This window comes from Girardinichthys multiradiatus, chromosome 20 (genome assembly GCF_021462225.1).
Source record: "Girardinichthys multiradiatus isolate DD_20200921_A chromosome 20, DD_fGirMul_XY1, whole genome shotgun sequence".
Taxonomy (NCBI): Eukaryota; Metazoa; Chordata; class Actinopteri; order Cyprinodontiformes; family Goodeidae; genus Girardinichthys; species Girardinichthys multiradiatus.
The window spans coordinates 40,595,158-40,615,600 of record NC_061812.1 but is presented as its reverse complement, the minus strand read 5'-3'; the positions used below and the strand labels follow the sequence as shown (position 1 = coordinate 40,615,600).

Genomic DNA, 20,443 nt, shown 5'->3' with positions numbered 1-20,443 from the left:
CAAGACAGCAAGTCTTTGTGATGTATCAAGAGCTACGGTATCCAGGGTAATGTCAGCATACCACCAAGAAGGACGAACCACATCCAACAGGATTAACTGTGGATGCAAGAGGAAGCTGTCTGAAAGGGATGTTCGGGTGCTAACCCGGATTGTATCCAAAAAACATAAAACCACGGCTGCCCAAATCACGGCAGAATTAAATGTGCACCTCAACCCTAGATCCCAAGTTACGGTGTGGAGAAGCCCGAAAGAAGCGTACCACCCAGACTTTTGCATGCCCAGAGTGAAGCATGGGGGTGGATCAGTGATAGTTTGGGCTGCCATATCATGGCATTCCCTTGGCCCAATACTTGTGCTAGATGGGCGCGTCACTGCCAAGGACTACCGAACCATTCTTGAGGACCATGTGCATCCAATGGTTCAAACATTGTATCATGAAGGCGGTGCCGTGTATCAGGATGACAATGCACCAATACACACAGCAAGACTGGTGAAAGATTGGTTTGATGAACATGAAAGTGAAGTTGAACATCTCCCATGGCCTGCACAGTCACCAGATCTAAATATTATTGAGCCACTTTGGGGTGTTTTGGAGGAGCGAGTCAGGAAACGTTTTCCTCCACCAGTATCACGTAGTGACCTGGCCACTATCCTGCAAGAAGAATGGCTTAAAATCCCTCTGACCACTGTGCAGGACTTGTATATGTCATTCCCAAGACGAATTGACGCTGTATTGGCCGCAAAAGGAGGCCCTACACCATACTAATAAATTATTGTGGTCTAAAACCAGGTGTTTCAGTTTCATTGTCCAACCCCTGTAGTTGGAGCTCAAAAGGCAATGAATTATTTTGCTAAGGAAAGAACTCATGATGGCCATCAATGTTTTGTTCAGTAGCTGTTTATTGTTGTAACTTATTATAATTCAATTTCAGAAATATGTTATTAGTCCCCAAGTGATTAATAAAAAAAGTTGGTCAAATTGTTTTATTTTTATTTATTTATTTTTTGAAAGATTGAGAGATACTTGGTTATTTCTATATTTTGTAAACAGAAAAATGAATTTAATTGATCTAAGTGAATCTTTTTAGCACATCTTGCATTTATCTTTACAGCCTCTGGTCTGATCTGGCTGGGCTGTTCAGTGAGGCTTTGTGCTGCTCTGTCTAAAGCCTTGTTAACGTGTGTGGAGACCAATATCTTGGCTCGGCCTTTTATTTTGTCGGCTCCAGCGTTCTTCTCTGTCGTCTGAGGTCTGGGCAGGCCTTTCGCCAGTGCTCTGTTGTCCACACAGGCTTTGCTGTGGATGTTCAGTTTGGTTCTCCACGTTAACAGGCTGTAATTCACTGAGTAATCAGTTGGAAAGAATACAAGGCAGATTCCTTCATGAGACTTTGCCTCAATACAACAGACACAATATTTTCAACCCTTCTGCCATAACCAAACATTTCCATTGTTTAATGGCTGCATTATTGTTTCTGCAAGATGAGTTCATTTGTTTGTTTATTTATTTATTCTCTTCACCTGTCCATCTGATATTGAACATTAAATCAAGCTGTATTCTCTGTTTTTCATTTCTTCCTCTTGGTTTGTTGCACCTCTGACTTTCTGACTTTACATTGTTCGACATAATAAAATAACCAAAAATAATTCATTTACACTAAAAACACATTTGCATACTAACTAAGCAAGGATAAAGCATAGACTGTCATATTGTATTATTCCACCATTTAGGTTAATGAAATAGTTTGAACCTGATACAAAAATTTGTTCCACCCATTAGAATATTTTTAAAGTTGATGCTTTCTATGTCATTCAGTTAAACCCCATAAAGACTTAAACATACCAGTTGTCCTTTGATGGTTAAGAAAATATAAACACTTTACTTTGTATTTACACAAGAGTCTTCCTGCATCAGGCAGTTAACATTTGAGCTTCGACTAGAAAAGAAAAAATTTGATAAAACCTGGATTCTTACTTCAATTATAGACATTCTATCAATTTTCTTGCACATTTGTGAAGTTAATTTAGACTCCAAGGTAAGTGCAGACCACTCACACAAGCACAGTGTGTCACACAAGAACACTCTTTTTGTCATACGCTGGTGGAAAGCAAGACACGGCGTGTGTGCAGGCGCGCACACACACACACACACACACACACACACACACACACACACACACACACACACACACACACACACACACACACACACACACACACACACAACCTGCAACCGGAAATTCCATCTCTCAAGCCTGCAGAGAGCCTTTTTCCTTTTTTCTAGCTTTCAGTCAATTTCTACCAGAAACTCCTTCCCTATTTAACGTATGCGTTCATTCTAATCAAAGTGAACAAAAATATTCAAGCAGTAATTTTAACCAGTAACACAGCTATATCTACATTTGACTTGGGCATAACTCACAGCTATATCTACATTTGACTTAACTCAACACTTAACCCATAGGAACCATTAAACAAATCAAAGCAAGATTTCTGGTGCGCACCACAAAAGCTCATTTGTTGTTTTAACACAGCAAATAAAACTTAGAAAGCATTTAAGGTAATCAAAATCAAGACATGCAGTTTCAGTCTCTCATCACATGCAACTCGTTTCAGTGGCCACACTCATACAGATTTCAGTCTGACATCGCATACAGCTCACATAAGTGCAAAACACCATTGTTCATGCATCATTCAGAGATTCATCCATTCATCTATCTGCCAAACGCTGCGGATCCAAGCCTTTTCATTCATACATCTCATCCACAGTTTTCATCCTTTTTTCACACCCTTCCATGCCCCCGGGGGTCCACTGACCTGATTAATAGTTTGTTGATGGTCAGCCGAGTCAGTTTCAAATGTTTTATGTGTGCACACATTTCTAATTATTAGATTATTTACTCTAATCCCTTTAACAGGATTAATTTAACATCTCTGCAGAACACAAATCACCACAGAGATCACAAACAGCTTTCTCAGCTTCAAGCTTTGGCTCCCCAAGGCGTCATCTTTGAATGCCCCCATGAAAGAAAGAAAAAACTTGGGCACGTGCACTTAATTGCAGTTCCTCTTTGCCTTTCAGGCAAATATTACTCAGCGCTTAAAATCTCTGCCTCTCGGGCATTTCAAAGAGGTTTCAACTTACCTCTACTCAGTCCACTGGCTATTTTTATCTCAAGATCTCTTACATACCTTTTCTAACAAGTTTTTTTATGTATTAATTAGCTGTCTCTACTCAAGAAGGCTTAATTCTCGGAGAGATCCAGTATTTCGCCAAGTACTATATGAAAAAAAAGCTTATGCTTTGCCTTGGCAACACGACCCAGACAGGGATGCGCACTACTCTTTTTAAGATTGCCTTCAGCCAATTCCAGCTTTATGTTTTTTGGCAGTCTTCTTGCATGCAGGAAACCGTGGAGACTGTGAGAAGAGAGAAAAAGAGAGAGAGCAAAGTCTCTATCTACTCCCCTCCAGTCGAGGGCCCGGGCAGTTGAAATTCTTTCAACAAGAATAGAAGAGACAAGAACTCACCCTCTCCTGTAGTGGGCCCGAACCACAGCCTGCCCAGGCTTCTCTCTGGAGGGTGTTGAAGTTCCCTTTAACGGGGCCTTCTGCACGTTCGTTTATTCACCGTAACCTAGAGGAATTCACAATACATTAGAATAAATCACACGGAGACAGCTGTATGTCGTTCAATTACCTGGGCCCAGGGAAAAAGAGCTCATGTAGGTAGGATACACCGAGACTTCTTTCTGGCACCCCCTCACTGGGCTCATTTCTTTTATTAAAACACACACGAAAATGGGCAGCGCCCTTGTTTACAATATTTTCTTACACATAGTCACGTACACACTTTTCCGGCTGACCATATTTAGACAGGTATTGTCCATCAGCTGCATCCCGTATCTACTGATATAAGCAGAGAGTAACACTTATCACTAATTTTCACACACAGTTCTCAGTAATTTTCCACTTTCCTCTCCTGTGAGAAATACTTCTGCAGGCCACACAATGTCTTATACTAACACACGTTACACATTTTATTTCCCACACTGGTTATGAACATAAAAATAATGTACACACATAATATATCTCCACAATGTCCCCTTTTTGAAGTCTCCTAAGACTTCACCACTACTTGAAGATGCTTCATAAAAGATTTGAACAGTGATTACAACCTGTGGAGCAGAAGGAAATGTTTGTCATCATGCTTTTTGACCCTGCCTCCAATGCCATGCCATGTGCCCAAGGACTATTGCCTGTCCGGCCTTTGTAGTCCCAAGGATGCTTACAACCTTCTAAGTCTTGACAGGGAGTATTGACCCCTCTAACTGGAGGGTGTCTATCCGTGCTTTATTCCATAGTCTGTTCCAAATATGCCAATGTAATATTCTACCATCCTTCTGCTCCCTAGACAGTAATACGTATTAGACGCCCTGTCAATTAGTCTTATGGGTTAATCTTCGTCCTCCTCCTCATTAGCATCAAGCAAAGGCATCATATGGGAAGGAGGAGGTGCGGTTTTCCCTTCAATGGTTGTAGTAATAAAGCGAACAATCAAAGATCTTATACATGGCACACAGCAACATCCACAGGTAACCATAATAGCTACAAAAACAGCAATGGATATAAACAATGACATAATCAACCCTTTCCAGTGTCCAAACATGCCCGTCATCCAGTCTTCTAACGGATTGTCTATTCCTGAGTGCTCATGCATGGTCGCTGAAAGTGTTTTTAACCCTTCTAAAGCTTTTGAGAAGGAACCATCAGGTGCAGTGTTGTTGGGAATAAAAGTGCAACACATATCCCCAAACATCGAACAGACGCCCCCTTTTTCTGCTAACAACATATCTAATGCCATTCGGTTTTGCACAGCCATGAGGGAGGCCAATTGTTCAGACAGGCCTTCTACTGCATCCCTTGTTAAGTTAGCTAGACGTAAAACATTGTAATGGATGTAGTTGATGCGGTCAACATCCTTATTTGGGGTCACCGGAAAAAAGGCTGCAATTATTGGGATATTTTCAAAACCTGCTGAGATTTGATCCGCGATTTTATATTCATTTGGCACTCCCCGTGGTACTCCTATGGCATCAATGTAAGTGGGGGAGCCTTGACTCAGGTCAAAGGTTCCTGTGCTCCTTTTCATGACGTGCCTTCTTCTTCTGCGTGTTAACGCCCTGGTCTTATCATAAGTGGTCGTGGCAGATGTTATATTAGATCCTATCAGGACCAGTGGTGCCTGTAGCCTAACCATGGCACACAATCCTACCGTCTTTGGTGGGATATTAGTGAGCAGTCTATGGTCTCCGCAATAATAGTAGAGTCCTGACCTTGCCCAAGGAGCTATCACTGAGCCTGGCACCGTGATGTTACACCAATCGCGAGGAATTTGTCCTACATTTGCCTGTGGTGTTGTGGAAGTGAAGTTAAAGCAAGTGTATGTGCCATTTCTTCGTTGAGGGGTAAATGGTCCTGTTTTAGTGTTATTGGGGATGGGAGGAAAAATGCTGGCTAGTGTGGTGCAGTTAGCTGGTGTGGCCTCCTTAGTTAGTTGTATCATACAATTGTAACCCCAGTGTGGTAAGATGTGGTCGGGCCGAGGCACAGGCCACACAGTCAGCTTTGCTTTGTTCTTTTGCTGTTTGAGCGACCCATTTAAGCCATAAGTTATCATCTGAATATCCCGTAGCCATCTGAATAATGTCTAAAGGTTGTAGGGTGGAATAATCTATTTTGATGGTTTTACCGTGGTCAGTGGTGGTGTTTTTATTGAAATTAACTTTAATCAGTCCCTGGGGGTCATACCCCATTTACCATCCTGTGTTGAAGTGAATACCTAGAGCCAGATATTCTACTTTGTTCCATTGATGGGATTCTTCCAACAAACTCCGTTGTAGACCCTTTATGGTCAGTAATAAGGGGATCTTAACCCCTTCACCTTTCCCTGGGAGCACTCCACGGGTCAGAAAGAAATTTTCAGAGTGAGCTTTTTGTTGTGTGTTCAAGGAAGATTTGGTGGGGATCCAGGTGCGTCCGCTCCATGTTATAACCGCTCTCCACGTCCCTCCGCATAGAGGAGGATTACCAGACTTTGTTACCCTATTGGTGGTGTTATCCGCGCAATAAACTGAGGTTTGTTCATTGGCGCATAAGTAAAAGTCTACTTTTGTGAAATGAGTGAACTCGTCGCCACAATTTATGACGTTGCAGAGGTCAATTTGGAAGGTGGCAGTCGATCCTAGGGTGTAATTTAACTCAATTCCGCCAAAATCTCCAAGGCACTTGTCTGTGGGAGAAGGGGACACGCTCCGCCTGGATATTTTATTTTGATGATGACTGGTACATGTTTGGAAAGGCAGTTCACAATACAAACCTAGAATCAATGTGACAATGAAAAATGATAAAACACCTATACCTCTCCCGTGACCCAACCCTTAAAGGGCCTGTGTCCTAGATTTTTACCTCCCATTGTTTTCAAAGGTACCTGCAAAGGAAGATAAGGATTAACAATATGGTGAAACACAAAATACCTCTTTTTTTTTTAAAGTTCAGAGTGTTCAGTTCAGTTCTTCGGTGGGAGTGCAGCTACGACCACCAGTGAAAGAGAGGAAAGCTCAATCACATCCGCCTCTTCTGTGTGATGTCCTGGTCTTCACTCACAGGTGTAGACTGACCTGGAGCTAAGTGGTCTCACCAGGAGATTATTCTGCCCCTATTGGTGGGACCACTGATCTGACGGTGCACCTAAGGTGTAGACTAACCTTTAGGTGTAAATGAACGCTTTCTCACCCTAGGGGATTATTCTGCTCCTTGAATTGGGTGAGAAAGGTCTTCTGGTGTGCTGGTGTTGTCCCTCAGGTTCTGCTGGACCTCTGGCAGCGATCTCTGTGGTGCCTCTGCTGCTGCACACTGGCTCCAATGATACCACGTGTCTCCTTTGCCCTTGACCCTCACCGCATGTGAGGTTCTCTCTGTGACCTGGAATGGACCCGTTCACCTCGGCTCTGACCACTTCCGTTTGATGACTTTCAGAAGGATCCACTCCGCGTCTGAGGTGGTGGCTCGAGCCTCGGATGGTTGGGCGGCCACTTGTTTTGAGAATGCTGCAACCAAGCTGTGGAGAGATCTATAGTAATCACGGTGAGACATAGATTGTTCACATTCAGTCAGAAAAGGTAACCTGGTTTTTGGGCCCGGAAAAGGTCTTCCAGTCTGCAGTTCATGGGGCGTCAACCCATGTCTCTGGCTCAATGAGCTTCTTACTGACATCAAAGCTAAAGGTAATGCTGTGACCCAATTCATTTTGGTCTGTGCACAGATCTTAGCCAATTTGGTTTTAATTGTCTGGTTCATCCTTTCCACCTTCCCTTGGGATTGGGGGTGGTACACTGTTCCAAAGGAATGTTTCAGTCCCAAGAACTTTTCAACCTCTCTAAGTTCTTCATTTTTGAAGTGTGTGCTGTTATCTGACCTGATTTTCCCAGGAAAACCGTACCTGGGGATGTAGTGATTAATCAGACACTTCACCACTGTTTTGCTGTCTTCCTTTTTTGCTGGCCAGGCCTCTGGCCAACTGGTGAACGCATCCACACACACCAAAAGATATCTGAACCCATTCACTCTTTCAGTCATGTCTGTGTAGTCTATGATGATTTCCTTACCTGCTACCGGGTCCACAGGGAACTTACCTGGTGCAGGCTTCAGAGTGGGTCTCACATTGAATTGTTGGCAGGTGCTACACGAGCTTATCCAATGACCTACCGTCTGCTTCAGGTATGGACGCCACCAGTGCTCAAGACTCTTCATCATTTGTGCAGTTCCTGCATGTCCCGTTCCATGTGCTTCTTCCAGCGCTGCTGTGGTCAACCCTGGGGGTAGGATGGGATGTCCGTCTGGACTTCTCCATAGTTCATCCTGGTCTTTTCTTCCCCCTCTTGACTTCCAGACTGATTTCTCTTCTGGTGAAGCCCCCTTTTGCAGTCTACTCACCTCCTCCAGAGTCGGTTCTGGTGTCCATTCAACTTCAGAGTTCATCAAGATGTGTATGGGCAGATATCCAGCTTTGGTTTTGGCTGCTTGGTCTGCAGCTTGATTTCCTTGAGCCACCCTAGTGTAGCTGTTATCATGTCCTTTGCATTTTATGACCACTACTTCTTGGGGAGGTAGTAGGGCCTCAGCTAATCTTCTCATTTCTTGCTCATGTTTAATGGGTTTTTGTCCTGTTCTCATCCATTGCTTTAGTTCCACGTGCGCTGCTCTCATGACATAAGCTGAGTCTTTTTGTCCTTCCCCTAGTTCTAGGGCTGCTATTACTGCTAGCACCTCTGCTCTCTGTGCTGATTGGGTGTCTGTCAGCCCTTCTGCCTTAAGAGTCACAAAGTTCGTTCCTGTGTCTTCCACCACTGCATAGGCTGCTTTCAGACCCTCTGTGTCATGTCTAAAACAACAGTCATCTGTGTACAGGTTTCTTGCTTCTGTCAGTGGTTCTCCTTGTAGGTCTGGTCTGATTTTCTCACTTACCTCAATTTTTTTGGTGCATACGTGGAGCTCTCCTTCTGTCATTCTGTCTGCCATGTTGATCCCTTCATGGCTGTAGATGATATTTGGCGCCTCCAGCACCTTACTCAATCTCTGTTGTCTCAATGGTGAGAGTGTGAAAGTTTTGGAATTGACAAATGCCACTACCCCATGTGATGTTAGAATATGTAGTGGATGTCCCATCACTACGTGGGCTGTTTTTTGGATTATTTTTGCCAACCCTGCTGCATGTCTGGTACATTCATGGTGTCTTTGTTCCATGTTGTCAAGCACCACGCTAATATACATTAGCACTGTTCTTACTCCCCCTTTTTTCTGGAACAGCACTCTGTTTGAGGTGTGTGCTGTTACAGAAACATCCAAGTGAAAGGGCAATGTGTAGTCTGGATGTGCCAAGTGAGCAGCTTGGGAAAGGCTGGTTTTAAGAGCCATAAAGACTTCCTCTGCTTCTGTTGTCCATTCTAAAGGCGCTGTTAAATGGCGCATGCCCTGTTTCTTCATTAAGTCGCGGAGTGGGGCAGTTAGGTCAGTGTATCCTGGAATAAATGACCTGCTGTATCCGGTGAGTCCCAAGAAGGAAAGCATGTCCTTCACCCGCACCGGTTTTGGATGAGAAAGGACAGTAGATTGATGTGAAGGGGACATTCCTGTCCCGGGCTGAGAGATTACCCTGCCCAAGAAATCCACCAGTTTCCGGCAAATTTGTAGTTTGGCTTTGCTGACCTTGTACCCAGCTTTTGCTAGGTGTGAGAGCACCACAGCCGTGGCCTCCAAGCATTCAGAAACAGTAGGTGTCACCAAAAGAATGTCATCCACGTATTGGATCAATGTGGTGTTTAGTGGTAGGGGACAATCTTGGAGGGAATCCTTAAAGACCTGATTAAATATCCCGGGTGACAGAGCAAAACCCTGCAGCAAACGTGTGTACCGGTATCTGTAGGATTTGTATGTGAAGGCAAAGATGTCTCTGCATTCTTCCGCTAGAGGCAGGCAGAAGAAGGCATTGGCAAGGTCGATGCAGGTGAACCATGCATGTTTAGATTGGTAAGAGCAACTCAAGGATTGGGCACTGGAACTGTAGAACTGGAAAGTGCTGCATTTACAGCTCTCAAGTCGTGGGCCATTCTCCATTTCCCGGTGCCCTTCTTTTCTACCGGTAAGATGGGTGTGTTCCAAGAAGAGCCGTCAGCTGGTTCCAGCACCCCAGCGTTCCACAGCCCTTCTATGGTGTCAGAAATTCCACTTTCAGCTGCTGGTTTGTGAGGGTACTGGGATTTCCAAATGGGTCGGTCAGTGTTAAGCTGGAAAGTGATGGGAGAGCACTGAATGAGTCCCACGTCCGTGGGGCCCTCAGCCCAAAGTGAAGATGGCATGCTCTGAACTACAGCTGCAGCCATTGGATGATCTGTTTTTTCTCTCCCATGATGTCTTTCAAGTTGCACATGTTCCAAGGTGCCAACGTCTGTGGACATGTTAGTAATGCGGAGGTGTTACATGAGGGGGAATAAGATAGATTGGGTGTGGATAAAGAATGCTAGTCAGTGAGAGCTAGGGAGCATTTTAACACTCCTCCCAGCTCGCGGGCTTCGTGAGCAGGGTGGAGCGCCAGTGAAACATGGGGTACACCAACAGACCACATTTTAAACCAGTTCTCCTGTTCTGTAGACAGCTGCACGGAAGATACGACACCTTCAGGGGCTGCATAAATGTCTGCGGTGGCGATCTCCCAGGAAGTCCCCTCCAGCTCCTCAGCAATGCTTTCCTGATAACACTCACAGTTATTCCTGTCATAGAAGAGGGTGACATGTGGCGGGTCAGGGAGAGGGACGTAGGGTGCAAGGGTCGAGATCCAGGATTTCCACCGAAGGAAGGACGAGAGGATGCCTCCGCCCGCTGTGGTTTCTGGATGCAGGAGGACCCAATATATGTCAGCCATAGGGTCAGCCAGGGGTTGTATGAGATACTGTCCATGAGAGAGGCGGGAATTGTTGCCACAGGCTAGTTGAGTTCCATTGGACAGATGCACAGACAGTCCATCAGGTCCACATAAAATGGTGGCTCCCATTTTAATCAACATGTCTCTGCCCAATAAGTTGACAGGGGTGTCCGCTGACACCAAATAGCTGCGGTTCCAAGTCTGTCCCCCTATCTCGGTTTTTAGGAGTTTGGTGTAAGGTAGGATCTGTTTAGCCCCAGAAAACCCCATGACAGTGGTAGTCCTTGTGGAGAGGGTGGTAGGAGGGGCTCGTTGAATAGTTGAGCATGTGGCCCCAGTGTCCACCAAAAAAGGAAGAGTTTGTCCATACACTGTCATGGACAGTAAGGGGTCCTCAGTCCCTCTGTCCGGGGGGTTCTGTGGGGGCCCTCAGTAGTGGTCTGGCCTAAAGCTGGGTTCATCCCAGGCTGGCAGCTGAAGTGAAGGTTGCTGCTGTTGACCTCCACGTGGTGGACCACCCCGTCCTCAATACGGGCGTCGCCCTGGGCCTCCTCTGGGTCCATACCCACGCCCATATGCCTCAAGGTTGTACGGACAACCTCAGCTCCAATGACCCTGCTCCTCACAGTAGTAGCAAACGTCAGCACCCCCCCATCGCCTTGGTGGTCCTCCACGGAATCCACGGCCCCTTGGCCCGCCCCTGGCCCTGAACCGGCCTGGTCGGGCATGATAAGGACCAGATGTTGCAGACCTCGGTGCAATCGTGTCCTGATGGCCAGGAAAGGGAGGAGTCTGGGGGCCCTGAAAAACCACACCTTCATACATTATTTTTGGAGTTTTGTTGTCTTTCTTCTTTTCTCCTGCTTTCTGCTTTGCTTCGGCTAACTGCATTTTTAGCAATTGTGTTTGCAGGGTCTTAAGTTCCTCCTCATCTTTTTTATGGTCCTCTCTTATTTTGGACAGGTGATGGATCAGATGGCGATCCCAAGTTCCAGTGTCCGCTCCAGCCATGTCAGGATTGTCGTCCATACTGGCCTTCACCTGTTGGGGTAGTCCTTTAAGGACAGTATCTCTGAACCAGTCTCGTTGTGCCCCCTCATTTGCCGGATTAGTCCCTGTCTGAGTTTGCCACATGGATTTACACTGGTCCTGGTATTCCCTGGGGTTAATTTTAGGGTCCCATTCAAACTTAGGGATGGTGTGTCCCCTGGTTACAGGGTATGCTGTTCTCAATGCATCACCTAGCCAGTGGACATGCTGGGTGAAGAGGTCAGAATCCGGGGCTCCTGAGGTGTAAGCAGCAGTCTCAATCTCTCTACATGTGTGGTGTGGCATGCAACGTGCTGCCACTGCTCTATAATCTCCCAATCCTAGTGTGGTGCCTGCCGTCAGGGTGTCTAAAGTCTGGAGCCACACTGCTGCTCCTTCAGTTATGGGGGGCAGTTTGTCACAGAGAGCCGTAATGTCGCCCAGAGAGAAAGGTTTATACCAAGGGGCGGGGGGGCTCCAGAGCCTTGTTGCTGTAAAAGGGGATAATTGGCTTTTGGGGCATAACTAAAGCCTTCTGGTTTAGCTGCTGCTTTGCAGTCTAAATGGATTCTGGACTGTACAACGTCTGACTGTGTATTGGGTGTCCGTCCTCAGGATGGTTTTGCTGCGGATCTGCTCTGTCTTCTCCATCATCCTGCGGTATGCTGTGCCTGTTTTCCTGCAGCTCTACAGCTGGGGTAGAGGTGTAACAAGGTGTGGGTGTGAGAAAAGGATTGGGACACAAAACCCTATCTGGCCTCCAGGATCCACTTATCAGTAAAGCCACTGATCCCACCGGATCAGTCCCTGCTCCTTGTAAGCCAGAGCTTGGGCCGGGTGTCCCGGGTGGCCCCCGTGCCCCAGCCTCTGAAATTAGAGAAGATGGTTGGGAGGATTGTTGTGGGGGTGAGCGAAAGGGATTTGTTTTGCTCAAGCTTCTTTGATGTTGTTCTTGTCTTTCTCTTACCTCTCTGTCCTGAAATGCTGCTTTTTCTGCATACTGAAATGAGCCAGCAGACGCTGACATAGATAATCCGGAAGTTCCACTGACAGATCCAGTCCCCCCTTCTGGAATGTCCAAGCCATGCAATACAAGTGTTCCATTCTCTACTTCCAATATGGGGTACAATCCACCAGGGGGCAGTGTGGGTGCACTAGTGAGTGAGCTGTACTTGGAGGAGGGTCTATACGGGAGGGGTGTGTCTGGGCTCGTCCCCTGAGCTGATTTTGACCTCTTCTTCTTGTCTTCTCCTCTGGGTTCCTTCTGCATCATTGTGTGTTTTCCTCCTTGATGTATTAGAATCATGTCTCCCCAGAAGTGTTCCTCTTTTTCATATTTATCTATGTTTGTGTTGTACTTACTTTTAGACCATACAGTAGCTTTATTCAACTTACTTTGTGCTTCCTGTCTGTGTTTCTTAGCTGTGTTCATTTTCTTTCTAAACCAATCACCTAAATTCCACTTGTCCGTCAAATTAATTCCATCCGCCTTCAGTGGTTTTCTTACCTGTTTTTTGATTTTCTTTTTCAGTTTTTGACTTTCCTCCTTACCTCTCATTTGGAGAACCAGTGCTTGCGTGTTATTCAATTGTGTGTTTATATCTAACCATCCTGGTGTTTCCGGAAATTTCCCTTCCATGTTGTTTAAAATCCTGTGAAATTAATGTTCAATTAACGCTTCACAATATGCATATAAAATCCGCTTATCACTGTATTGTCCTTGTTAACTGCCTGGTTCACCAGACAATACAGTGCATTTACTCAACAGCAATGGTGTGCCAGCTCTGTGCGGGCCTCACCCAGTCAGACAACATTCAGTCAGACAGCGCTTGTCACAGTCACTCCCGTTTAATATCAGCAAACACTTAACATTCACAATCCGCACTGCAGATGCCTATATTCAATAAATGCTTTTTTATTTTCCCTCAAATAATCAAAAATCCAACCGCATTTTTAATTCAGAATGATTGTTCAATTATTTAACGTGTAATTCCTCTGTGTGTCCACTAGATGAGCTTCTAACCCTGCGTAACATTTCTGAATGGGCCTCTTAACCCTTTTTTTTTTTTTTTTAAATCTGCATCTCTAATCCTTTTTAATCATTTGTGGTTTGCTACGTCACGGGCCTTAAACCCAGCTATATCTTATTGATCCGTCAATCAATAAGTTGAGACGCCACTCCCAGCAATATCACCTTTTTTCAGCTTTAAATGAGGCCTCTAACCTTCAAGCTTAATTCTTATCTGACTCCATTTGAACACGTCCAGTTAACGCACACTCTTTTACAGTTTTGCAGAGTAAAATGACATTAAGAACCAACTGACACTTGGTTAATTTAGCCTATATATAAATTAAATCGGAGAGTTTAATAAAATAGGCTCTGCCTCACATTTTTGAAGATTTATGGGCGCCCTGGTGTTAGAAGGTTCCGTCTGTCACACCCTGTTTTTGTCCGCGTCGGGGGTCACCAAATTGTTGAAGTTCCCTTTAACGGGGCCTTCTGCATGTTTGTTTATTCACCGTAACCTAGAGGAATTCACAACACATTAGAATAAATCACATGGAGACAGCTGTATGTCATTCAATTACCTGGGCCCAGGGAAAAAGAGCTCATGTAGGTAGGATACACCGAGACTTCTTTCTGGCTCCCCCTCACTGGACTCATTTCTTTTATTAAAACACACACGAAAATGGGCAGCGCCCTTGTTTACAATATTTTCTTACGCATAGTCACGTACACACTTTTCCGGCTGACCATATTTAGACAGGTATTTTCCACCAGCTGCATCCCGTATCTTCTGATAGCAGGGAGTAACACTTATCACCAATTTTCACACACATGTAGTTCTCAGTAATTTTCCACTTTCCTCTCCTGTGAGAAATACTTCTGCAGGCCACACAATGTCTTATACTAACACATGTTACACATTTTATTTCCCACACTGGTTATGAACATAAAAATAATGTACACACATAATATATCTCCACAAGGGGTGACCGCAAACCTCTCGGTAGATTGAATCACGTCGGGGTCACCAATATGTAGGAGCAGGTGGTCTTATCACTGAGCTAAAATAATTAAAACAGAACTCAGAAATATCTCTCTCAAGCAGTCCCCATGGGGGGGGGGAACTTTTATTCTTCAAAAAAGTGCACAGAATCATCTTCATAAAAAATTCCAGAAGTCTCCCACTCCCACCCCTTCAGTCTTTACAGGGCGGTTTTATACAGATTGGTGTGTATTTAGGTCTTCTTGACCAATTGAAATCATCATACTCATTTACGTAAACATTGCTTGTCTCTACTTTTCCGGGAATACACTCCAGCCAGTGTGGATAAATATTATGTGTGTGCATCATTATTATTACTATGTTCATAACCAGTGTGGGAAATAAAATGTGTAACATGTGTTAGTATAAGACATTGTGTATTGTGTGGCCTGCAGAAGTATTTCTCACAGGAGAGGTGAAGTGGAAAATTACTGAGAACTGCAGGAGTGTGTGAAAATGAGAGATAGTACAACTGACTGAAGTACTCCCTGCTTATATCAAAAGATACGGGATAAGATACAATACCTGTCTAAATATGGTCAGCCGGAAAAATGTGTACGTGACTATGTGTAGAAAATATTGTAAACAAGGGCGCTGCCCATTTTCGTGTGTGTTTTAATAAAAGACATGAGCCCAGTGAGAGAAGCAGAAAAAGTCTCGGTGTATCCTACCTACATGAGCTCTTCCCCTGGGCCCAGGTACAGGTCCTTCTCAAAATATTAGCATATTGTGATAAAGTTCATTATTTTCCATAATGTCATGATGAAAATTTAACATTCATATATTTTAGAATCATTGCACACTAACTGAAATATTTCAGGTCTTTTATTGTCTTAATACGGATGATTTTGGCATACAGCACATGAAAACCCAAAATTCCTATCTCACAAAATTAGCATATCATTAAAAGGGTCTCTAAACGAGCTATGAACCTAATCATCTGAATCAACGAGTTAACTCTAAACACCTGCAAAAGATTCCTGAGGCCTTTAAAACTCCCAGCCTGGTTCATCACTCAAAACCCCAATCATGGGTAAGACTGCCGACCTGACTGCTGTCCAGAAGGCCACTATTGACACCCTCAAGCAAGAGGGTAAGACACAGAAAGAAATTTCTGAACGAATAGGCAGTTCCCAGAGTGCTGTATCAAGGCACCTCAGTGGGAAGTCTGTGGGAAGGAAAAAGTGTGGCAGAAAACGCTGCACAACGAGAAGAGGTGACCGGACCCTGAGGAAGATTGTGGAGAAGGGCCGATTCCAGACCTTAGGGGACCTGCGGAAGCAGTGGACTGAGTCTGGAGTAGAAACATCCAGAGCCACCGTGCACAGGTGTGTGCAGGAAATGGGCTACAGGTGCCGCATTCCCCAGGTCAAGCCACTTTTGAACCAGAAACAGCAGCAGAAGCGCCTGACCTGGGCTACAGAGAAGCAGCACTAGACTGTTGCTCAGTGGTCCAAAGTACTTTTTTCGGATGAAAGCAAATTCTGCATGTCATTCGGAAATCAAAGTGCCAGAGTCTGGAGGAAGACTGGGGAGAAGAAAATGCCAAAATGCCAGAAGTCCAGTGTCAAGTACCCACAATCAGTGATGGTCTAGGGTGCCGTGTCAGCTGCTGGTGTTGGTCCACTGTGTTTTATCAAGGGCAGGGTCAATGCAGCTAGCTATCAGGAGATTTTGGAGCACTTCATGCTTCCATCTGCTGAAAAGCTTTATGAAGATGAAGATTTCATTTTTCAGCAAGACCTGGCACCTGTTCACAGTGCCAAAACCACTGGTAAATGGTTTACTGACCATGGTATCACTGTGCTCAATTGGCCTGCCAACTCTCCTGACCTGAACCCCATAGAAAATCTGTGGGATATTGTGAAGAGAACATTGAGAGACTCAAGACCCAACACTCTGGATGAGCTAAAGGCCGCTATCGAAGCATCCTGGGCCTCCATAAGATCTTAGCAGTGCCACAGGCTGATTGCCTCCATGCCACGCCGCATTGAAGCAGTCATTTCTGCAAAAGAATTCCCGACCAAGTATTGAGTGCATAACTGTACATGATTATTTGAAGGTTGACGTTTTTTGTATTAAAAACACTTTTCTTTTATTGGTCGGATGAAATATGCTAATTTTGTGAGATAGGAATTTTGGGTTTTCATGAGCTGTATGCCACAATCATCCGTATTAAGACAATAAAAGACCTGAAATATTTCAGTTAGTGTGCAATGAATCTAAAATATATGAATGTTAAATTTTCATCATGACATTATGGAAAATAATGAACTTTATGACAATATGCTAATATTTTGAGAAGGACCTGTACAGCTGTCTCCGTGTGATTTATTCTAATGTGTTGTGAATTCTTCCAGGTTACGATGTATAAACGAACGTGCAGAAGGCCCCTTTAAAGGGGTACTTCAACACCAGACATCTGGAAAACATCAAGTTGGCGTACGTGACAGTTTACAATAACATTCTCATCAGTTATCTGTTTAATGGACAATAATGTTGAGATGACCTGGCAGCATTTAGAGGTATCACAACTTTCCCAGCTGAACACAATAACAAGCTCTTATCATTCCTCATTCCTGAGCTCAACTGGACCCTTGCTATTTCCGTTTTTGGCCATACAGGAATCAAGGTCCAGAAATAGTCTGCCTGAGACACACAAACATTTTTAACCACACAAAATGCTTCCACAATGGAAGTTAAAGACAGATATAATTCAGTCAGATGATATCTAATGTTGATGTTTGGTTCTTTTATTTTTATGCTCTACAAATAAACTGATTTAAACGTTGTTCCTAAATTTAATATGTTAGTGTTTAAATTGTTAAATTTTTACAAATAGATTTACAAATAGATTTTTATATTTTTTTTAATCTTTGAACACAAAACTTTAACAATTTAAATGGCTGAATAATGAACAAGATTATAAAACAAGAAAATAAGCCATTAGGGCTCCATTTGTTCGGCTTCACAGCTCTGTGCTTCATGCTATCACTGTTGCTAGCCAACATAAGTTATGCTGAGGTAAAGGCAGGGGAAACGCAGACCGACATAACATCGGCCGCACCATGCTGATCTGGCATGTTTAGCTAATAGCTACAGGTAGCATAAGTGTTGCTGTTTGACCATCATTTGTTTACATGATTTCTTATAGATGGTCATTTGATTTGGTGATGGACATCCGCTAAGCTCATGTATGCTGCACTGCTCCAGCTCAAAATGCCGTAAAGGAAGTTTAACCTGATGTGAAACGTAAATCGATGAATCTGTGTTTGATTAATCTGAGGCTATCCTCAAGGACCCAGATGTGTGACACAAAGAACTGAATTTTAGAACTGAAAGTGAAAGTAGGCAAACTGAATTTTCAAAACAACGAAATACAATGCAAATTAATTCAGTTTCAAACCATTAAATCCAGTTTTCAAACCAATAAATTCTGTTTCAAACCAATATATTGAGTGTCAATCCATTAAATTCAGTTTCAAATCAATGCATTTAATTTAAAATTACACAAATACAGATTCAGTCTGAAAAATTCAAATTCAGTTTCTGATGGCCCAAGTTTCTTCTTTAAATACTAATAATGTTTGCCTGTCACTGGTATGATATAGTTGTAATACAATCCTTTCAAGAAATCTAAAATTCTCTGGTCATTGGTGTAAAAACAACTTTAGTCCAAATTTTCTAATACTAATAATATTTGTCTTTCGCTGGTAATCCTTCTGAGAAATCTGAAAATCTATGAAAAGTAATGAAATCACACATTTAAGTAGATGAGAAAAGAGACCACATTAGGTAAGAAGAGGGAAAAAAATCATATTTCACACTTTATCCTTAGCAGGATACAGTTTGAGATTGCAAAAAAAAAACCTCAGCACAAAGAAGCAACCTATATACGAAACAACATCATGCAGGGGATCCAGATTCAAAAAACAATTATTAGGGTTAGACTGACTCTTAATTTTCCGTCAGCCTCGAGAGTCTCGCTGGTGCATTATTGCCTGCATGGCTCATTCTCCATTCTCATGCCTACGCAGGCTCACTCACCTGCATCCATTCATCCTTTTCATGCCTTCGTGGCTCAGTACATTCTTCATTGCTGCATGATCTATCATTTCACGCCTACGCAGACTCTGTCATCATTCTCTTGCCTCTGTAGATTAATCTTTCATTCTCTTGCATTCGCAGGCTCACTCACCAGCATCCATTCATCATCCTCAAGCCTTCATGGCTCGACCTATCATTCTCATGCCTCTGCTGTATCATTTTCCTCAGTACCTTCGCGGCTCAACTTCATCCCCTGTCCACCAAGACATCTCTAATCCTAATCCTAAATCATTCATTCAAGCTCATGTCATTCATAGCATTCATGTCTTCCTCTGGGGTTGGAGCGCCAAAGAAATAAACATCTGCTATTTAGCTTCTCTAATTGGCATCTTTGTTTTTCATTGTGAGTCTTTACAGGATTGAAATGGAGTTTTGACGAAAATTCAATCTGGAAGACTCAGATTCACCTCCACCACCGGCTCTGTACTATGACTCCATTATGCGTCTCTGCTCCAACCAATAAGCGTCAAGTCTGCGTTCCTCCTCAGCCAATCACCCTTCAAGGCTTCGCTTTTAAGGACCTCCAACCATTGATCTCCCTGCTCTCCCGCTGAGCTTCGATTCTCCACCACCCCATCGCCACCATCTGGCTTCTGTTAGAATTATGATTATTGATTAATTAATATCTATCAAGAATTATAATTTAAAATCATAATTTGAAAAAATATAATTTCTTAACCAAAAATCATGACTTACGAACAGAAATCAGAGATGTCCTCTGGTGTTGTGATTATGGGCTCAAAGCTCTTTAATAATTACAATTAGCTATTCATCATTAATAATTAATAAATTATTAACCAAAACCACAAAATGTCACTGTTTATTCAACCGCTTCACCAAAGGTGGGGGAACTTCGACCTTGTTTTGACAGATAAATCACTCTTGCACGAAATAAACACAAACGCTTCTCTTAATTATATATATGAAGATTTATTGAAGCTAAATAATTCTATATACCATTATTCTGGTCCAAAACCATCACCTAACTAACAAGCACTATTCTACACAAAGGGGATAAAAATGACTATTTAACAATAATAATAAAAGAAAAATATATGCATTATTGTCAATGAAGATCAAATTAGCAGTTTTATGGACAAAATGTGAAATTTGGGTTAAATGGCAAGAGAAATCCTCCTGGTGTGCTGATGTCTCGATTGCAGCCATCAGCAGATAAAACGGTGGGGCCAAACCCCTTTAGCCTCTAGGAGCTGATTGCCACAAATCTCGAACAAAGAGTCATAAAACTCTGAGGCGGGAACTCAGTGGAAAAATTCCAGTAATAAAACTGGAACAAAGGAGTGGTCAGGCGAGGCCCAGACCGCAGTTGCTTTCAATGAAAACTTTTAAAAGTCCAAAAGTCTAACTCCTGGCTGATTTCGGATCAGCCAGACAAAAACATGAACACGCACGATTCACTAGTGCTTGTGCAGCACGATTCACTAGTGCTTGTGCAGCAAATCAAAACACAGCTCATTGTAAAACACTTCAATCAGTATTGCATGCAACAAGTTGATACCTTGGATTAACTACTGGTGATTCTAAATCACCTTAACTATGCCTCATCCTGCCCAGACCTCTAAATGTAGCTATCTGGTTTACTATGAAAAGAACGAAATTACTTTGACGTTGATTTATTCTCTCCAGCAGGTGAGGATGGGTCAGGTCTGAAGAAAAACAAGGGAGGGGGGATCACTCGTCCGTGATCACCTCAAGAAAAAAAATGGTAAACTTCCCAGGAGGGGAAAATATGAAGAACCGTTTAGTCGACTGAATC

General features: G+C 43.4%; 1 pseudogene; it reads right to left on the bottom strand.

The window, feature by feature from the left end:
- Positions 1-6,930: 6,930 nt before the first annotated feature.
- On the bottom strand, positions 6,931-11,208 carry LOC124856547 (annotated as a pseudogene).
- Positions 11,209-20,443: the final 9,235 nt, after the last annotated feature.